The following is a 20,732-nucleotide window of genomic DNA, read 5'->3' as shown; positions in this document are numbered from 1 at the left end:
AAACAAAGTTTTCAAAGAGGAAGTAAATAAATAAAAATGTTAAAAATAAATGTTGTACCAGTGTCTCCTTTCATTATTTAAACATGGTGGGTGTTGCCAAAATAACAGGCAAGTTGGGGAAAAAAGAAAAAAAAAATGTTATGTGTTGCAGTTCATTTTCTTTGTATGTCTCATTGGCAAAAACATTTTGGCTACATTCATGGAGTGTGTACCTGCTCTGCTCCCAATTTGTTTTTCAGTTGATGTAAAGTAGTATTTAGTGTGTTTCATAAATTTATTTGACCTGTGCAGAAGTTCAATTTCAGATGACTGAATATCCATAAATAACAATCAACAGAACAAAATAATAAATCGGATTTTGTAGACTTTACAGTCATCCTTGGTTAGTAGCACAGATTATTTTTTTGTAAATGACCTGTTGCTTATCCATTAGCTGTGTAGTTATTTATTAGTGTAACCTACTATTCCACTTTTGATCATGCGAGTGGACATAATGTGCTTTAGGATATGTGGAAACGTAAAAATCATTTATATATGCATGCAATGTCAGATGATTTTTTAGTCTGACATGTGCTAAAGCTCGTTTATTTCCACATGACAATGGCCACACGGCCAAAATCGCAATATTGAGTTTTACAAAAAAATTTCACAGTCAAAAGGTGACGTCGGAATTTACGAAAATTTTCACAATGTAAACTGCAGCTACGAGTAGTTAATGTTTGTTTTTGATTGAGATTTCTTTTATATATTACTTTGCAAGATCTCAAAAATCTTTATTACTGCACTATGCGGCCCACGTTCAAAAATTAAATGAAAAATATTGTCATCTAATTTAGAAATAAACATAAGAGATTTTCGCGCCATATTTTTTCGTATTGAAGTTCACAGTCAGGCCACAAGTAGCGCTGGTGTCGTTCTGTGTTTCCGTATAATAATGTGGTCTTTGTACTTCCTACTACATTGGTGTTCTGTGAGTTACAGTAACAAGGCGTGCTTTAGCTGCTGAACGTTATTTCAAAAGTAATGATCGTTGCAGTAAATTCTGAACTTAATGTTACAGGGCTACAGTATCTGCTGCGGCCGCAACCTGAGGACTTGGGGATCAACATAGCAAAATCATGGTTCCAACAAGATGGAACCGCAGTTATCACAGCTGACGCATCCATAGCAGTTGTTCGAGAAATGTTTCCTCAGCGCTTGGTATCACGTTCTGTGCGAGAATTGTTTGGCAACCGTGTGATCTCACGATTCGCTAACATTCCCTGCCCCCCTAGACAGACAGATTTATCCGTTTGTGGTTTTTTCGTGTGGGGCTACCTGAAGAGCAAAGTCTACACTACTCGACCAAGAACCCTGAATGAGTTAAAACAGAGAATTCGGGATGCAATTCACAGTATCCCAGCGATCAATGAGGAACTTCGACAGCAGATTTCACGAATGTATTCATACAAGAGGACGCCATCTAAAGGACGTAATTTTTTAAAAAAATGACAAATGCCATCAATGTTTCGTAAATGGCAAAGTTGTAAGGTTTCAATTACTATGAATTCCATTTCTTTCCTTCATCACTTCTAGTTTTATTGGATTGTGAAAATGTTCCCGTTTTTCTGTGTCACCCTGTATTACTGTGGTCCAAAGTAACTCGTGACTTCTCCATGAACATAGTTCCTCCAAGAAAATACAAAAAATGCTCTGATTCATTCGGTTTCTCTGATGTGTCATTTGTCTAGTGAACAAGAAAAATATCTTCCACCCAAATTACACAATACTGTAATTCACTTCTCCTTCTCCTTTACACTTATGAATGATTCTGTGATTCATTGTTGACAACAAACTTCATAAGGAAGGAAATGTACTATGAAGCTATAGTTATGCCCAACTGTTCAAAGAGCTGTCTAGAAGAGGTTCTAGAGTGGGTACAACATATTATTTTTATTACACCATTCTGTGCAACACTTTCTTGTCTAACGAAGAGATTTCGTGGAATACGATACTATAAGGCATTGGTGAATGAAAATTGGAAATATAAGTCAACGTTCTGACATTCTCATCTCCAAAATCTGACATTATCTGTGTGGCAAAATTTGCTGAACTGCAACCTTTGTGATTTGTTGTATGTGACTTCCAGTTTAGGTTCTCAAAAACAGAATCTATTGTAGAATATTAGGTGATAGGCTGTAATGTAAAATAAATAAATAAACTGCAGTTAATTCTCACAGAATAGGACTTACTGCGTGAGAAGAGGTTTTTGTGTTGGTGGATAGTGTTTCAAGAACAAGGCAGCATTATAAGCGCAGATGCAATGGGGAGAGGGTGATGTGGTCATGCTCCCACTCCCCCCACACAAGAGAAACAGCTACATTTTTACATATGAGTATTCAAAAGTTTTCATGTAACTTTCAGAAAAGAATGTAGGATGAAAACTAAGAGTCTCGACAATGGCGAAGAAATCTAGAAATTTACAAGCTACACATGACACTTTCCAGTTGCTTGCATGAGCACTATGCCATGTGGATGGATTTATGGTCCTCCCTCCCCCCTCCCCCTGCACCCCGCAAACAACATTGCAGTTATGAACAGGTGCCCATACTTGGGCTTACCATTCCTGTTGCCAACAACAAATCAGAGACGTTTCATGAGTTCTCAAGTTGTGGAACCGACAAAATATACGAAGTTCTTAGATCGCACGAAAAAAATAAAAGAAAATAATTTCTTCTAGCTCCATACAGATTCCTAACTCCATACAGAGAGTCGTGAAAAGTTGTGATTGTGAATGTTTAGTACCTATGACAATATTGGTCAGATTTAAAACAGAAAATGGGGAGGGGGTGTATTCAATAGGTAATAATAAGGAGATAAACTACTCACACATCAGTTAGAAATTAGTATAACAGTAAGGAAGTGAATTATTCTTGCATCAATTATGCATTGAATGAGCCCCACGTTTTTCGTTTTAAATCTTACAAGTATTTAAGTGGCTATAAAAAATTCATAATCACAAGTTTTCAGGGATAAGGTTAGGAAACTGTAAGGGGTAAGAAGAAATAATTTTATACTTATTAGTCAGATCGAGGAACTCAGTACATTAAAAACTCATTATTAGTCAAATATTTACCTCCTGATTTTTCGACTTGTATGTGTGAAATTTTTCGATTAATTTCAAATATGTTGATGAGATTATAACAGAAACATGCGATAAATTTCAGATTTATTTCTGTTCTTTTCGCTTGACACAACCAATATATCTCGCAAAAAGGCCGTGAAGGCTTACCAGCAATCGTTCTTCCGACAAACTACTTGCAACTGGAGCAGGTAATGGGCAAATGGCAGTGGTACACAAAGTACCCTCCATCATGCATCAGACAAGAAAGCAAGTTAATATTGCATCATCATCCAGTTCATAGCAATTTTTAAAATTCCAAGATTCTAGCTCATTGGGAAGTTATATTAAAATCAATTGCAAAATTGGTAACGAACAGACAGACAGGCAAGAAAGTGATATCCACCTACAGCTTCCCCACTCCCTCTGTCCAGCCATGCCCAACCACCACCTGAACCACACTCCAATACTGCCAGCACAACTTACCGATATGTCAGGCATTATCAACCATTTGCACCCCATCCCCAAACCTACTGAAGAGACCAAGAAGAAAGCAACATAATATTGCACAGTCGTTCAGTTTTGAGCTATGTTTAAAATTTCAAGTCTCTAGCTGGTTGGGAAATGTAAAATCAATTGTAAAATTTGTACCAATCTACTTAGAAACTGATTTTACATAAGCTTTTTCGTTTATTGTTGTGTGAGTTAAAATTACTAATTATTCGACCCTCTGCGGTCAAGAGCAGCTACACTGAAGCCCCAAAGGAACTGGTACAGGCATGCATAATCAGATACGGAGGTATGTAAACAGGCAACGCCTATATAAGATAACAAATGTCTATCGCTGTTGTTACAACAGTTACTGCTGCCACAATGGCAGCTTGTCAAGGATTTATTGAGTTTGAACGTGGTGTTATAGTCGGCGCACGAGCGATCTCCGAGGTAACGATGAAATGGGGATTTTCCCGTACGACCATTTCATAAGTGTACTGTGAATATCAGGAATCCGGTAAAAAATCAAATATCCGACATCGCTGAGGCGGGAAAAAGATCCTGTAAGAATGAAACAAACGACGACCGAAGGGAATTGTTCAGAGTGACGCAATTGCAACCCTTCCTCAAATTTCTGCAGATTTCAATGCTGTCAGCGTGCGAACCATTCAACGAAACGTCATCGACATGGGCTTTCGGAGCCGAAGGTCCACTCGTGTACCCTTGATAACTGCACGACACAAAGCTTTACACCTCGCCTGAGCCCGTCAACACCTGCTTTGGACTGTTGATCACTGGAAACATGTTGCCTTGTAGGACGAGTCTCGTTTCAAATTGCATCGAGTGGATGGACTTGTACGTGTATGGAGACAACCTCATGAATCCATGGACCCTGCATGTCAGCAGGGGACTGTTCAAGCTGCTGGAGGCTCTGTATTGGTGTAGGGCGTCTGCAGTTGGAGTGATATGGGACCCCTGATACGTCTAGATACGACTCAGACAGGCGACACGTACGTCAGGTCCATTCATGTCCACTGTGCATTCCGACTGACTTGGGCAATTTCAGCATGACAATGCGACACCCGACACGTCCAGAATTGCTACAGAGTGGCTCAAGGAACACTCTTCCGAGTTTAAACACTTCCGCTGGCCACCAGACTCCCTGGATATGACCGTTATTGAGCGTATCTGGGATGCCTTGCAACGTGCTATCCGAAGAGATCTCCACCCTTTCGTATACTTACGGATTTATGGACAGCCTGCAGGATTCATGGTGTCAATTCCCTCCAGCACTACTTCATAGTTTAATCGAGACCATGCTACGTCGTGTTCGGCACTTCTGCGTGCTCGCGCGGGCCCTATACGATGCTAGGCAGGTGTATCGGTTCCTTTGGCTCTTCAGTATTCTGAGATAAAAATTATTAGATACTTAAAACTGATTTTGTATAAGCTTTTGTCATTATTATTGTGTGGGATAAATTTATTAATTATTTGGGCCCCACTGTAGAAGTTCAGCTCTACCATTATTATTGTTCTGGGTTAAATTTTTTTAATAATTAAACTCCAACGTTGAGAATAAGGTTTGTCATTTATGTTTGTAGGTTAGTATCCCTTTTTACTGTGGAGGTCACTTTCATTCAAAGGGGCTGGCTGTCTAAGTACCTTATTATCAATTAATTTGAGGTTCAGTACGTGTAGTCGAAATTTCATTGTGTTGCTGATAGAAAAAAAACAACATTTTTACTGTTTAAAACTGCTTTCTAATCAACTGAAAAGGTTGTTTGTTAATTGTAATCTGACTTAAAATCATTTCAGTGTATGCCACTATGAATGCATGTTTTCTTAATCAAACGTCCCACTCCACAGGCTCTTGCGTTGCACCTTGCGTCGTTTTAACCCAAAGAGATGCATCAGCTACGAAGATGGCACGACAGCTACATTATGTGGGCTGCATGAAATTAATCGGAACTCACCGCCATGAAGACATCGAATGACAGCATTTGGCGGGAGACAATGTTCCAGGCATCTTTATATGCTCATTGTGTCTTCAGAATTGTGAAGTGCGACGCTACGCGATCGACAGGCGGAGACACCGCGCAACACATCTGTGCAACGCTACATCAGATTTTCACTGTGGTTTTAATTTCGCGACCGATCGGAGATTGAAAAAAATCCTTCATACACAGCCATGGTGATCAAGAAAAACAAATGACCTCTGCATCACGACAATAATATTGCCACTTTCTTGTTTTGTTTCGCTGCCTATCCAATGATGATGGCCCACCAATAGTAGCCGAAAAAAATTCACCCAGTAACCCCACATCTGTGCAGTGTGAGAAATTTCCCAGACAAGATTGACGGAGTATATCGAAAAGGTTCAATGATGAACAGCTCGTTTATATTATCGCGAAACAGCAGAGAGAGTGTGACGAATATGATACGTGAAATGGTGTGGCAATCATTAAAGCGTTTTTCATGTGGAGGGATCTGTTCACAAAGTTTCCATCATCAACTTTCTCCTCCAAATGAAAAAATATTTTGTTCACTCCTACCTACAGGGGGTGGACAAAACAATATCAGCACCTCATATATACACAATTTTATTAATTATTAAGGAACTGGGCCACCACTGGCTCTGAGAACAGCTCCAATTCTTTGCAGAATAAATTCGTAGAGTGTCTGAATAGTTTCCATCGCAATGTTCTCCAATTCTTGTACCAAAACATCCGTCAATTGCTTCAATAATGTTCGAGCTGGATGTTGAGGTCTGGCGATTGTGCTGGCTAGGGAAGATGTTTGATGATATTCTGATGCTCCACAAACGACGCCTGGACCTTTTTGGCTGTGTGTATGAGCGAATTGTCATCTTGGAATATGACAGTGTTTGGCAGCAATATGCTGCATTTGTTTTATGTTGCCCGGCCACAGTCCTTTTCAATGATCATCGGTCTCTTTCTGTTAACTTCGACTTTCGACAACTAACCCTCTTCCACGATGATGTTTCATCATGTTTCATACATGCTGTCATTAGTGTAGATACCGCCGTTCGTGAAACGTTAAACAGTTCTGCCATTTTCCTCACGGATGCTCGTGATACCGTGCACCAATAAGTTGCTGCTTTTTGAAGTCTAAGACAACACACATTTTATCTGTCGCTTATGTTAACTGTCGCTCAACAAAACGTATGATAGACTGATCAACAACCTCCAAGACTTGGCGTCAACTGCGAACTGCGGACACGTCGTAGTACATATGCGTATGCAGTGGTGGCAACTTGCACCAAGATTTACTATACTGCATGGTGTCCACCTCCTGTACTTGGGAAAAATGACCGTCGTAATACGAGAAAACAGAGCCTGCATGGGAAGATTTAGGTGTACATTTTTTCCCACGTGATATTCGAGAGTATGAACGGTCGAGAAATAGTCTGAAAGTGGTTTTCTGATCTCTCTGCCAAGAACTTGAATGCGAACTGGAGAATAGTGATGTTGCTGATGTAGGTGTAGAATAAACGCGGGAAAACTCCCTTTTATAACTGAACTCGACACTTCTTTGGCAGCAGCTAGTCGGCAACAATAGAAGATCCAAAAAAGATGCCAACAGACTGGTGAGAAAGTCGACTGTGAAAGATGAAACTGAAGAGGAACGTGGCTTGGCCCAACAGTCTAGAAGATTTCAACTTCAACGACAACGGCCAAGAAAGCCTGAGCCAGCCGACTTACATTGAGGTGACAAAAGTCATAGAATACCTCCTAATATCGTGTCGGACCTCCTTTTGCCCGGTGTAGTGCAGAAACTTGGCGTCATATGGACTCAACAAGTCGCTGGAAATCCCCTGCAGAAATACTGAGCCATGCTGCCTTTGTCATGCTGGTGTAGGATGTTGTGCGCGAACCGACCCCTTGGTTGCGACCCATCAATGTTCGAGAGTATTCATCTCGGGCGACCTGAGTGGCCAAATCATTCGTTCGAATTGTGCAGAATGTTCTTCAACCCAGTTGCGAGCAATTGCGACCCTGTCACATTGTCATCCATAAAAGTTCAATCTTTGTTTGGGAATACGAAGTCCATGAACGGCTGCAAATGGCCTCCAAGTAGCCGAACATAACCATTTCCAGTCAATGATCGGTCAGTTGGGCCAGAGGACCCAATCCATTTCATGTAAATGCACAACTTCGGTCCACGGCTTCATGTGGCCCACTCCACACTCGAACCCTACCATTAGCTCTTACCATACAGTCGTCTAGGGTCCAACCAATACGGTCACGAGCCCAGGACAGGAGCTGCAGGCAATGTTGTGTTGTTATCAATGGCACTCGTATCGGTTTTCTGCTGCCATACTCCATTAACGCCAAATTTTACCGTGCTGTCCTAACGGATACGTTCGTCGTACGGCCCACATTGATTTCTGCGGTTATTTAAGGCAGTGTTGCTTGTCTGTTAGCACTGACAACCAAAGGCGTACAATCGGGGGAGGGGGGCGGGCAGTGACCCCCCCCCCTACTTTAAACTCTGAACTCTGGGAGGGGGGGACGGGGCGAGATACGGTTTATGCTTCCCCCCGCCTCAAATTCACTATTCACTTGTAGTTTTATTTGACCTATAGGAAAGGGGGGGCAGGAGGGGCAGTTCCCCCGCCCCCCACTTAAACTCCGAACTCTGAGGGGGGGGGGGGAGAGGCGAGATACGGTTTTGCTCCCCTCTCCCCCGATCCAGATTCACTTGTAGTTTTATTTGATCTATAGGAAGAGCTACTAAATAAACTATGCTGCCCTCAAGGAACATGGGATCAGTATTTTTGTTGGCAGCCATTTTTGCTTCTGATTGAAGAATCTTATAACATCTATTACATTCTGTCCTCTCCCTTCGTCCCATTTTTCAGTCTGTGATTCCTAGTGGTGGAAAGCCTGTATATGCTAATGCAGCAAATTTTGCATATTCCTTTGGAACAGTAGTTGCGACTAATCGGGCCTATGTCGTATAGGCAAACTACAGAGTGGCCAGTGCCCCGAATTTGGGGGAGGAGCGCCAGACTTAAGGCAGAAATTTTTAATGTAAAAATTGGTTTTTCTGTCCCTTTACGTTGTTAACAGTTATCCTCTGCACCTGCGTAATAATATAATGTTCAAACCAAGTATAATGTTACTATTCGTTTCACCTTGAATCTAAGTTCACACACGTTCGCAGATCTGCAGGTGATGCAAAACAGTTCAATCGGTGTAGTCTCGCGGTCACGCAGGCACAAGCCATGTGCGGTCCTATCGAAAATGACTGACACCGGCCAACAATGTCCAAACAGCAGTTAGTACGCCTAACCTGGCTCTCCGCTACGACAATGTCAGTCGCACTCTAAGAACAATCCAACATTTAAGAAAATAAAAACAACGTGATAACCTAAATGTGAGGAGAGGCAGTATTCTAACACTCTCCCCTCTTTCCTCCACCATTCCTTCATGCCGCAGTTACACCGCTATTCATTGTTGCTCTGGTAACGTACGTGAAACGTGTACAGCGTAGCCAGTGATTTTTCTCCAGCTTTCTATACAGACACGAAGACACACACATTTGATTTGCAGTTTCGAGGTGATATGAGTGAACCTTTGCGGTGAAAGGTATGACATTATTTTATGTCATTTATTTGTCGTAAATGTCCTAGCTCAGTACTGATTGTTCTCAGTAGTTAATTGAAGAACGTAAATGTAATTATGTTCCCACACTTCTCTGTGAGACTTTTGTGAAAAGGGGAGGAGGGGGGGAGGGGGAAAGCAATGGCGTAACCGAAAGTATTTGCTAAAAGATGTCAGTTATTTCCGGTACAGTGGAAATGCTTCTCAGTTAAAGCGGTACCAAATCTCAATGCAAAAGCGATAAACCAGAGCTTGGATCTACAATGGAATACTCAGAATTCGCTTGAATATCCATATCAGGGGCAAAAAAGTCAGCCCCAAGGATTCAAGCAGGAAAAAGCGAAGAAATGTTCCAGAATTAATTAACAACGGTCTGTGAATAAATATTCCCTACCACTACAACAAAGAAAGTAGAGGTTCAATCAGCAAAGGTATTGATAATGACTATATAAGTTAAATAAGTTAACTATATAACTATATAAGTTAAACTCGTACGGGAAAGTGCAAACTAAGTACATATAACATCCTATCGAGAACGACGATGGAATAATCCTTGTAAGTTGCAAGAAAACCAGCATTTGGACGCACGCATTTGAGCTATTTGTAGTATTCCAAGAAAATCCTTCGATAGCCCATTGCAGCTTGTCCTGAAATTGGGTATCATGACAGTGTACTCAGATCGTCCTTTTATTCCACAGCGAGAGAAATCCACTGCTGTTGCAGCATCAGAAAAGTTCAGACGTATATTCCGAAACATTACTGCATGGTGCGTTGTTATGAAGTTCAATCCCTGGCTCACAGACGAGCTATTATTGTTGTGGACTGTTTGTGGAACTCTTTCTCGTCCTGTAACACAGAAGAACCGAAGCGGAAACCGGATTTTCAACCATTGTTTTATGTGAATGAGACGAAGCCACATCCTTTTTTGAAATTAGTTTGTTTAGAAAACTATTTGCACACAAAAATTAAGAAAGTACTGTTTTTGGATTTGCGTGGGGTTTTTCTTTTCGCTACGCAACGGTTCTCAAGTGATTTCATAACAGATATGATATATGATAGCTGAACATTCGTGCTTGACAGTGAAGTGGCTACTTTTTCGTTACTAGTCATAGTTTTTACATTGATTATAAATGAAGTACCATAACTCATTGAACGTAATTTGAAGAATTTGCAGTATTTTTTTTATATTTAGGGCCCAAAAAGCAATTGGGGTCTTACGCGCCCAAGTCAAAACTATAGAACACAAACAGAGAGACGAGGGAAATGACTATATGTTAGTCTCAATGGACAGAATAGGAGACAGCTAAAAAACGCACGTGGAAAAAGGGCTAAAAAAACACACCATACAAAAATGGAGGTCCAAAACTAAAAATTAAATGGCCTTCGCCATATTGCTTCGGCGGATAAAAAGTAAAACGTGGTCGACAGCCCGCGCTTAATTCGCTAAAACGGCTGATAAATCAGATGGCAAACCCAAACTGGAACGTAAATTGGTAAAAAAAAGGGCACTCCAGCAGGAAGTGGCGGACAGTTAAAAATTTTCGCAATGCGTACAAAGTGGTGGGGCAGCGCTACTGAGCAAATGACGATGGATGAAAAGCCAGTGCCCAATATGCAGCCAAGTTAAAATAATCTCCTCCCCGCGGGAGAGCCGAGAGGAGGTCGTCCAAGGCGCCGGGAGAGGCTTAATAAGCCGAAGCTTATTCCTGTGAAGGGGGGACCATTGGCGATGCCAAAGGGACACCACCTCCTGACAGATGGCAACGCAGAGATCATCGGAGGGATTAGAGGTACTCGTGGGCTGAGGTACAAGGACTGCAGTCTTGGCAGCAGCGTCAGCAGCCTCCTTTCCTGGCAGACTGACATGACCAGGGACCCACAGAAACATGACATTGGCTCCACCGAAAATGAGTAAGTGAGTTTTCCTGGACCCACTGCACTAAGGGATGAGCGTACAGCAAACAGAGACTTTGGAGAGCACTAAGTGAGTCTGAGCAGAGGACACAATTGGCAAGGCTGTGTTGCCGGATGTACTCTGTGGCCTGATACAAGGCGAAAACTTCGGCTGTAAATACTGAGGAGTGTGCCGGAAGCTGATATCGAAAGACACGGGTGTTAATGACGAAGGCACACCCGAACCCACGGTCAGTCATGGAGCCATCAGTGTATACAAAGGTACTATCGCTAATTTCCATGCGGAGGTCGTGAAACTGAAGACGATAGACCAAGGCTGGAGTAGTGTCCTTATGAAGCGAATGAAGGCCAAGGTTAACATGGGCCACTTCACAAAGCCAAGGTGGTGAAGGGTTCACACCCACTGGGAAAGTTGCAGGTAGCGTGAAGCTAAGCTGCCGTAGCAAGAGGCGAAAGCGGACTCCAGGAGGTAACAGAGAAAAGGGACAAGCCCCATACTGATGGTCTAAGGAATCATCAAAGAAGGAGGCATAGGTGGGAAGGCCATGCACGGCAGACAAACAGCATGCATACCTGCTCAGGAGAAATTCACGGCTGTAATACAGTGGTAGTTCAGCAGCTTCAGCATACAGACTCTCAACTGGGCTGGTGTAAAAGGCGCCCGTGGCCAAACGGATGCCATGATGATGGGTAGTGTTGAGGCGGCATAAAAGGGATGGGCGTGCAGATGCATACACAAAGCACCGATATCGAGTTTCGACCAGGCAAGTGACCAGTACAAATGGAGGAAGGTGGTTTGATCGGCACCCCAAGAAGTACCATTGAGGACATGTAGGGCATTGAGGGACTGCGTACAGCTGACTGGAAGGTAAGACACGTGGAAGGACCAAGAGAGTTTCCTATCGAGCATAAGCCCCAAGAATTTCGTAGTGTCAATGAACGGAAGGGCAACAGGCCCAAGATGTAGAGATGGTGCGAGAAACCATTTGCGCCGTCAGAAATTCATACAGGCACTTTTGTCAGTGGAAAAGCGACAGCCATTGGCGACGCTCCAGGAGTGAAGACAATCAAGACAGCGCTGAAGACGCCGCTCAGTAAGACAGGTCCATGGAGAACTGCAATAGATGGCAAAATCATCGACAAAAAGGGAGCCAGAGATGGCCAGCGGGAGACAGGCCATTATAGAGTTAATGGCGGTAGTAAAGAGGATGATACTCAGGACGGAACCCAGGGGCACACCATTTTCCTGAATAAAGGTGCCCGACAAGGCAGAACCCACACGCACCTTGAAAACCTTGTAAAAATCCCCAAAGAAAACAGGCCAGACGCGCCTGGAAGCCCCATGTGTAAAGTGTACAGAGGATACCAGTTCTACAGCAGGTGTCGTGGGCCTTCTGAAAATCGAAAAACATGACCAGAGTCTTGGATTTCCACAGAAAACCATTCATGGCGTGGGCGGACAAAATATCGAGATGGTCAACAGCAGAACCCCGCACTCGAAATCCACACTGTGCATTCGTGAGTAAATGGCGAGACTCGAGCCACCACACCAGCCAGGCATGAATCATACGTTCCACCTTGCAAACGCTGCTGGTAAGAGATGGGGTGGTAGCTAGAACGAAGATTTTTGTCCTTACCAGGCTTACATATGGGTATGACAGTGGCTTCACGCCAGCATCCAGGATATGTGCCCTCTACCCAGATGCGGTTGTATGTGTTAAGCAGAAAGTGCTTACCCGCAAGAGAGAGGTGCTGTAACATCTGAATGTGGATAGCGTCTGGCCCTGGGGTGGAGGACCGGGATGAACAGAGAGCATGATCTAGCTCCCTCAAAGTGAAGGCGGCATTGTAGCAGTCACTATTCGGAGAAGATAAGGGTATCGCCTGAGCCTCCTCCACTTGTTTCCAATGGATGAAGGCAGGGTGATAGTGGGAAGAGCTCGAAACTTCCGCAAAATGGCGACCCAAGGTGTTGGAGATAGCAACAGGATTCACGATGACATCGGCACCTACTGTCAGGCCGGAAATGGGGGAATGGATCCTGGTTCCAGAGAGCCGTCAGAGGTTGGCCCACACGACAGAGGAAAGTGTAGAACTGTAGAAAGAACTAGTGAATGAAATCCAACTAGCTCTTTTGCTATCCTGAAGAACTCGACGACACTTTGCACACATCTGTTTATAATTAATGCAGTTTTCCAGAGTAGGGTGGCAGTTTAAAACGCGGAGAGCAAGTCTCCGTGCGCGAATTGCGTCGTGGCATGCCTCAGTCCACAAGGGACTGGGACACAACATGGTAAAGAGGAAGTGTGAGGAATGGAACGTTCTGCAGCAGTAAGGATAACATTGGGGAGATAGTCAACCTGGTCATCACAACTGAGGAAATCTTGTTCTGTGAAGGTTGCCAAGCAGGAGTAAAGCTGTTAGTCAGTCTTAGTAAGCTGCCATTTCGGCATGCATGTGGATGGGGTAGGAGTCAGTAGACGGAGAGCACACAGGAAATGGTCGTTCAAGTAGGCATCAGAAAGAACGAACCACTCAAGATGATGGGCAAGCTGTGCAGTGCAAAAGGATAGGTCCAATTGGGAATAGGTGGGTGAGGAGTCAAAAAGGAAACAGGGTGCTCCAGTGTTAAGGCAGAAGAGGTTGAGCTGGTTAAGAAGGTCAGCCAAGAAGGCACCTCTCTGGCAGGTCCTGGGAGAACCCCAAAAGGGATGATGTGCATTAAAGTTACCGAGTAGCAAAAACAGGTGAGGTAGCTGCCCAATAAGCTGAAGTAAGTCTGCCCTGGTGACATCGAAAGACGGAGGTACATAAATGGTACACAGGGAGAAAGTCAGGTGGGGAAGGAAAAGGGGAATGGCAACACCTTGAAGACGGGTAGTCAGGGGGATGGATTGACTATGAAGGTCATCCCGTATGAGCAGGGGGGGGGGGGGGGGGGAAGGCGATGCTACCTTTACACTGGGCGACTTCACAACCTCAGAGCCAAATTTGAGGTTACATGTCTGCAGGATCTTCGAGTTGTTGAAGGAGAAGACCGTTTGTCTTTAGGGGACTTCTTTGAGCCCTTCAGGGTAGAGGAAGACTTGGGTGTCGTTCGGCTGAGATGGGGTGCCAACCTCAGGGGGAAGGTCAAAACGGATCGGTAAGTAATGTGAAATCTCAAAGCGGTCTTGAGGGCGCAATTTCGTTTCCTGAAGGCAGAGTACAAGGGGATTCTGCGATGCTAGAAACAGAAGTAAATCCTCTTTGTGGGACCGAAGGCTGCAAACGTTCCATTGGAGGACAGTCATGAGGAGGAAGAGACGTAGCAGTGACAACTCAATGGCCGTCGAGATACAGCCGGTGGAGAGTCGCTACTACAGCGCACAGAAGCGGAGGATCCTGCTCCACGGGGTCCACAGAAGCATTGGCGTGCTTGTGCGGTCGGTCTGTGCAGTCCAACACTGAAAAACAATTGGTGCAGCACACCGGCGAGACAGAGGCCGGCTGGCCTAAGTGATCACGTGGCGACACCATCGAGCAGGATCTTCGAGTTGGTGAAAGGGGGGGGGGGGGGGGGGGGGAAGGCGATGCTACCTTCACACTGGGCGACTTCACAACCTCAGAGCCAAATTTGAGGTTACATGTCTGTGTGGCCATGTCCTTCATAGAGCGAGGGGGTAACAGGAACTGAACTATAGATGCCAGACAGGAGAACACAGGGTTTGCGACTAGCCAGTAACTTGCAAGCTACTGGATAAGGCACTTTACCCGAGTCTCTTGAAAAGCTCACTCATCTAGATACACAGGACAATCCTGTGAGCCGGCCGGTGTGGCCGAGCGGTTCTAGGCGCTTCATTCCGGAACCGCGCGACCGCTACGGTCGCAGGTTCGAATCCTGCCTCGGGCATGGATGTGTGTAATGTCCTTAGGTTAGTTAGGTTTAAGTAGTGGTAAGTTCTAGGGGACTGATGACCTCAGATGTTAAGTCCCATAGTGCTCAGAGCCATTTTTGACAGTCCTGTGAGGAGACGGCATGTCCGCCATTGTAGTTGATACAGCAGGTAGAAGGAGGCGGACATTCGACCTCGTGTGCGTCCCTGCCACAGGTTACACATTTGGCTGTGTGTCGACAAGACATTCTAATGTGATTGAACCGATGACACTGGCAGCAGCACATCGGATTCGGAATGTACGGCCGGATTGTGATGATTTCATAGCCTGCTTTAATCTTAGACGGCAGCACCATCCTATCAAAAGTGAGGAAAAGAGTGCGGGTGGGCACCAAGAAGGAATCGACCTTTTTCATAACATGACGGACGGCAATGACACACTGATCAGAGAGGTAAGATTGTATTTCAGGCTCGGTTAGACCGTCAAGCAGCCTGGTGTAAATTACACCGCTGGTAGAATTCTAAGTTCTATGTGCCTAGACACCAACAGGGTAGCCGTGGAAAAAAAGCAAGGCAGCAAGTAGTTGTTGTGCTTGAGAATCAGAAGCCATCTCCAAAAGCAAAGTGCCATTCCTTAAAGGAGAGCAAGATTTCACAAGTCCAGCAATGGCATCACCTTTCTGAATAATAAACGGATTGACCGTGGCGAAGAACTGACCGTCTTTAGTGCATGTTACCACAAAGAACCGCGGTGTAGAGGGAAGGGTCTTCGAATCAGTAGCCTCATTACATTTACGTTTCATTGACGTCGATGGATTGGATGATTGACTCATCGTGAGGAAATCCCCCATGATTGCCCATGTCTCCGATGGCGCGCTCCTTCCAACTGGGGACCCCTTTCACAAGGGGGCGCACCCACCTTAGGTAACTGTTCACACCTCAGGTCACCCCTCCCGAACACTTGACGGAGGGACCAGTTGCCAATTTGGGAAGGCAATCACCCCTCCCCGGGCCTGGGCTGTACCAAGAGGTACGTGCGAGCCCTACCTGTCGACCCGGGACTGGGAATTACGCGTTACCGAGTCAGATGCATGGGCCGGCCGGCCTTCAGGAGTGCACAGGGAAGAAGAAGAGAAAAGAGGATCCTCAAACGCCGAAGCGGAGGAACGAGAGGAGAAGGGAAACAAAGAAAGGAAAAGGGGGCGGAAACAAAGGTAAGACTGTTCTGACGTCACCGACAGAATGCAGAACATACCCAAAAACATCCCAGACAGGAAACTTTCCTGGCAGACATGTTTCCCAAGGTGGGGGAGGGGGTGTAAGAAAATAGCAAGAGGACAGCAAGTGCTGCAAAGGCTGGGGCCCCGTAGTAGCCAAGCACGAACCCGTCAAAGAGTGGCGAGCCCCCTGGGAGGAATTTGCAGTAAAGAATGACCTCACTGGCTATTTCACGTTTTGTACACTTTAAGTCATGTATTGCAGTGTACCAACTGAAACTGACGTACCACAGTAATTTTTTATCGTGATAGGAAAGCTGTATCTTTGCAGTAACAATGTGTTGGTGATACGCCGCACATGATAAATTTCTGCGCGCTTTGCAGAATGCAACGTGACAAGTCACTACACATAGACAGTTCAAGATACTAAAACAAGGTTTTCAGCAAATAACAGTACGCAAAGATATGAGTTGTTCTCCGTACAATAAATACTGAAATGATTTTAGTTATCATAACTTGCAAGTATATGAGTGCCATTTTTAGCTTATGAAAGGAAAAGTAAAGAGCTATAATGCAAGTCAATGTCTACAACAAAAGTTTGTGCAAAAAAGCAGCAGTAAAAATATACAGTTCTTTCTAGCAAGAGGTTTTAATATACTGCAAGGCGACTTCATTCTTGCATGTTATACAGCCACTGAGAAAAGCATTCGTGCACAGAAAACGAGATTTAAGTTTTCTGTTTTTCATACCAGTTTCCTCATAAATGTTACGTGTAACGGTACAAACATTGTTCAATTTACTTAAATTGATTTAACAGCTGAAAGTTGAATGTCAAATAAACACAAAAATACAGTGCTTTACACCGCAGTTCAACATTGAACTAATATGTAGTACACATTATCTTTACAGCTGAAAATATTTCATTTGCCATGTGAATTTCCTTCTAATAAATCATCAGTCACAATCGATTTGTTATGAATTGTGTAAGTTTGTTTGTTATGTCTGACATTAATGTTCTTCCATTTACACTGCATTTACGCTGGTTTGTATCCTCTTTTGTAATTCACTATATGAAGGGCTTATTTCAGTAGTGATACAAGTCCATTACCTTCACTTTTCTGCCTATAATGCTTCCGAAATTAATGATGCAAACAAACAGAAAGAAAGGTTCATCTCTAGTAAGAAGTCACATGCTTGAATATTTCTGGCATCTCAACTGCGGATTTTTCAGCGCTCATTTAACTTTAGGACTCTGTATCTCAAAATGAACAGAAATGGATTTATACTACTATTGAAATAAGCCCTTCATATAGATGTTCAATAATGCTTACAGTGATTCTTCTAACATGCGACACAGACAATAAGTGACTTATATTTCAGTATCTAACTTTTCGTTCCCTTTTTATGTGTACATCGATCCATAGGTTATTGTTGTTGTGGTCTTCAGTCCAGAGACTGGTTTGATGCAGCTCTCCGTGCTACTCTATCCTGTGCAAGCTTCTTCATCTCCCAGTACCTACTGCAACCGACGTCCTTCTGAATCTACTTAGTGTATTCATCTCTTGGTCTCCCTCTACGATTTTTAGCCTCCACGCAGCCCTCCAATACGAAATTGGTGGTCCCTTGATGCCTCAAAACATGTCCTACCAACCGATCCCTTCTTCTAGTCAAGTTGTGCCACAGATTTCTCTTCTCCATAATTCTATTCAATACCTCCTCATTAGTTATGTGATCTACCCATTTAATCTTCAGCATTCTTCTGTAGCACCACATTTCGAAAGATTCTGTTCTCTTCTCGTCCACGTTTCACTTCCATACATGGCCACACTCCATACATATACTTTCAGAAACGACTTCCTGGCACTTAAATCTATACTCGATGTTAGCAAATTTCTCTTCTTCTGAAACGCTTTCCTTGCCATTGCCAGTCTACCTTTTATATCCTCTCTACATCGACCATCCTCAGTTATTTTGGTCCCCAAATAGCAAAACTCATCTACTACTTTAAGTATATCATTTCCTAATCTAATTCCCTCCGCATCACCCAACTTAATTCGACTGCATTCCATTATCCTCGTTTGGCTTTTGTTGATGTTCATCTTTATCCTCCTTTCAAGACACTGTCCGCCGGCCGCGGTGGCCGTGCGGTTCTAGGCACTTCAGTCCGGAACCGCGTGACTGCTGCGGTCGCAGGTTCGAATCCTGCCTCGGGCATGGATGTGTGTTATGTGCATAGGTTAGTTAAGTTTAAGTAGTTCTAAGTTCTAGGGGACTGATGACCTCAGATGTTAAGTCCCATAGTGCTCAGAGCCATTTGAACCATTTTTTTTTGAAGACACTGTCCATTCCGTTCAACTGCTCTTCCAGGTCCTTTGCTGTCTCTAATAGAACTACATTGTCATTGGCGAACCTCAAAGTTTTTATTTCTTCTCCATGGATTTTAATACCCACTCCGGATATTTTTTTTGTTTCCTATACTGCTTGCTCAATATGCAGATTGAATAACATCGGGAATAGGCTACGACCCTGTTTCCCTCCCTTCCCAACCAATGCTTTCCTTTCATGCCCCTCGACTTTTATAACTACTATGTGGTTTCTGTACAAATTGTATATAGGCTTTCGCTCCCTGTATTTTACCCCTACTACTTTCAGAATTTGTAAGAGAGTATTCCAGTCAACATTGTCAGAAGCTTTCTCTAAGTCTACAAATGCTAGAAACGTAGGTTTGCCTTTCCTTAATCTATCTTCTAAGATTAGTCGTAGGCTCAGTATTGCTTCACGAGTTCCAACATTTCTACGGAATCCAAACTGATTTTCCTCGTCCAAGGCTGTCAGTAGTTATAATGAAATGTTGTCTTCTCCCGAGGCCTGAAATGTCGTTCAGTGCTCTGTCAAACTCTTCACGCAGTATCATGTTTCCCTTTTCATCTTCGTCTACATCCTCCTCCATTTCCATAATATTGTTCGCCCTTTTATAGACCCTCTATATACTACTTTCACCTTTTTACTTTCTCTTCTTTGCTTAGAACTGGTTTTCCATCTGAGCTCTTGATATTCGTACAAGTGGTTCTCTTTTCTCCAAAGGTCTCTTTGATTTTCCTGTAGGCGGAATCTTTCTTACCCCTAGTGAGATATATCTCTACATACTTACATTTGTCCTCTAGCCATCCCTGCTTTGCCATTTTGCACTTCCTGTCGATCTCTTTCATCAATTAAATTCAATATATCTTCCGTTACCCAAGGATTTCTAGTAGCCCTTGTCTTTTTACCTACTTGACCCTCTGCTGCCTTCGCTATTTCATCCCTCAAAGCTACTCATTCTTCTTCTACTGTATTTCTTTCCCCCATTCTTGTCAATCGTTCCCTAATGCTGTCCCTGAAGCTCTCTACAACCTCTGGTTCTGTCAGTTTATCCAGGTCTCGTCTAGTTAAATTCCCACATTTTTACAGTTTCTTCAGTTTTAATCTGCAGTTCATAACCAACAGATTGTGATCAGAGTCCACATCTGCCCCTGGACATGTCTTACAATTTAAAACCTGGTTCCTAAATCTCTGTCTTACCATTATATAATCTATCTGAAACCTTCCAGTATCTCCAGGCCTCTTCAATGTATACAACCTTCTTTCATGATTCTTGAACCAAGTGTTAGCTATGATACGTTACGCTCTGTACAAAATTCTACCAGGCGGATTCCTCTTTTATTTCTTACCCCATTGCAAACTACGTTCGAAAATTGTACGTAAACTATTTTAGTGTAAATAAAAACAAAATAAAAGCTTTCTTCTTTTTCAAAGCAACGAAATTGTTTCCAAGAGCGGGACCTATAAAATTGAGTCCATATTAGTATTAATGAGTTGTTTCTCTCTGTAGAACAGCGTAACGCTGATTACCTAACACACGTTCCAGCAGTATCGGTATGGATGTATTCTTAACGGTTTTGCTGAAAGACGAAATCAGTAAATGGGTTTGCTTGCCCCCCTGTAAAGAAATAGTTGGTACACCACTGCTGACAACACTACGCAAACTCCACTGCTCTCGGTCGTGAAGTCTGCATTGTCCGTCGTGAGGAGTAATGCCTGAAATTTGGTATTCTGGACATAGTCTTGACACTGTGGATCTCGGAATACTGAATTCCCTAACGATTACCGAAATGTAATGTCCCATTCGTCTAGCTGGAACTACCATTCCGCGATGAAAGTCTGTTAATTCATGTCGTGCGACCATAATCACGTCGGGAACCTTTCCACATCAATCGTCTGAGTAAAAATGACTGTTCTGCCAATGCACTGCCGTTTTATAGCTCGTGTACGTGTTACTACCGCCATCTGAACAAGAGCATATCGCTGTCGAACGAGTTCGTCATCCCAGCGTACAATAAACTATAAACCTCTTCAGAATCGAACCTGGATCTGCGCCAGAGTGGCCAGTAATCTGTAGAGGGAGCACCTCCGCGCCGATGTTTAGCGAATCTTCCAATGAGAAGTCTGCCCGGGTCTATTCGGTGTT

The sequence above is a fragment of the Schistocerca cancellata genome, chromosome 3, assembly GCF_023864275.1.
Source record: "Schistocerca cancellata isolate TAMUIC-IGC-003103 chromosome 3, iqSchCanc2.1, whole genome shotgun sequence".
In the NCBI taxonomy this organism is placed as follows: domain Eukaryota; kingdom Metazoa; phylum Arthropoda; class Insecta; order Orthoptera; family Acrididae; genus Schistocerca; species Schistocerca cancellata.
Note: the sequence above shows the minus strand (reverse complement) of the source record.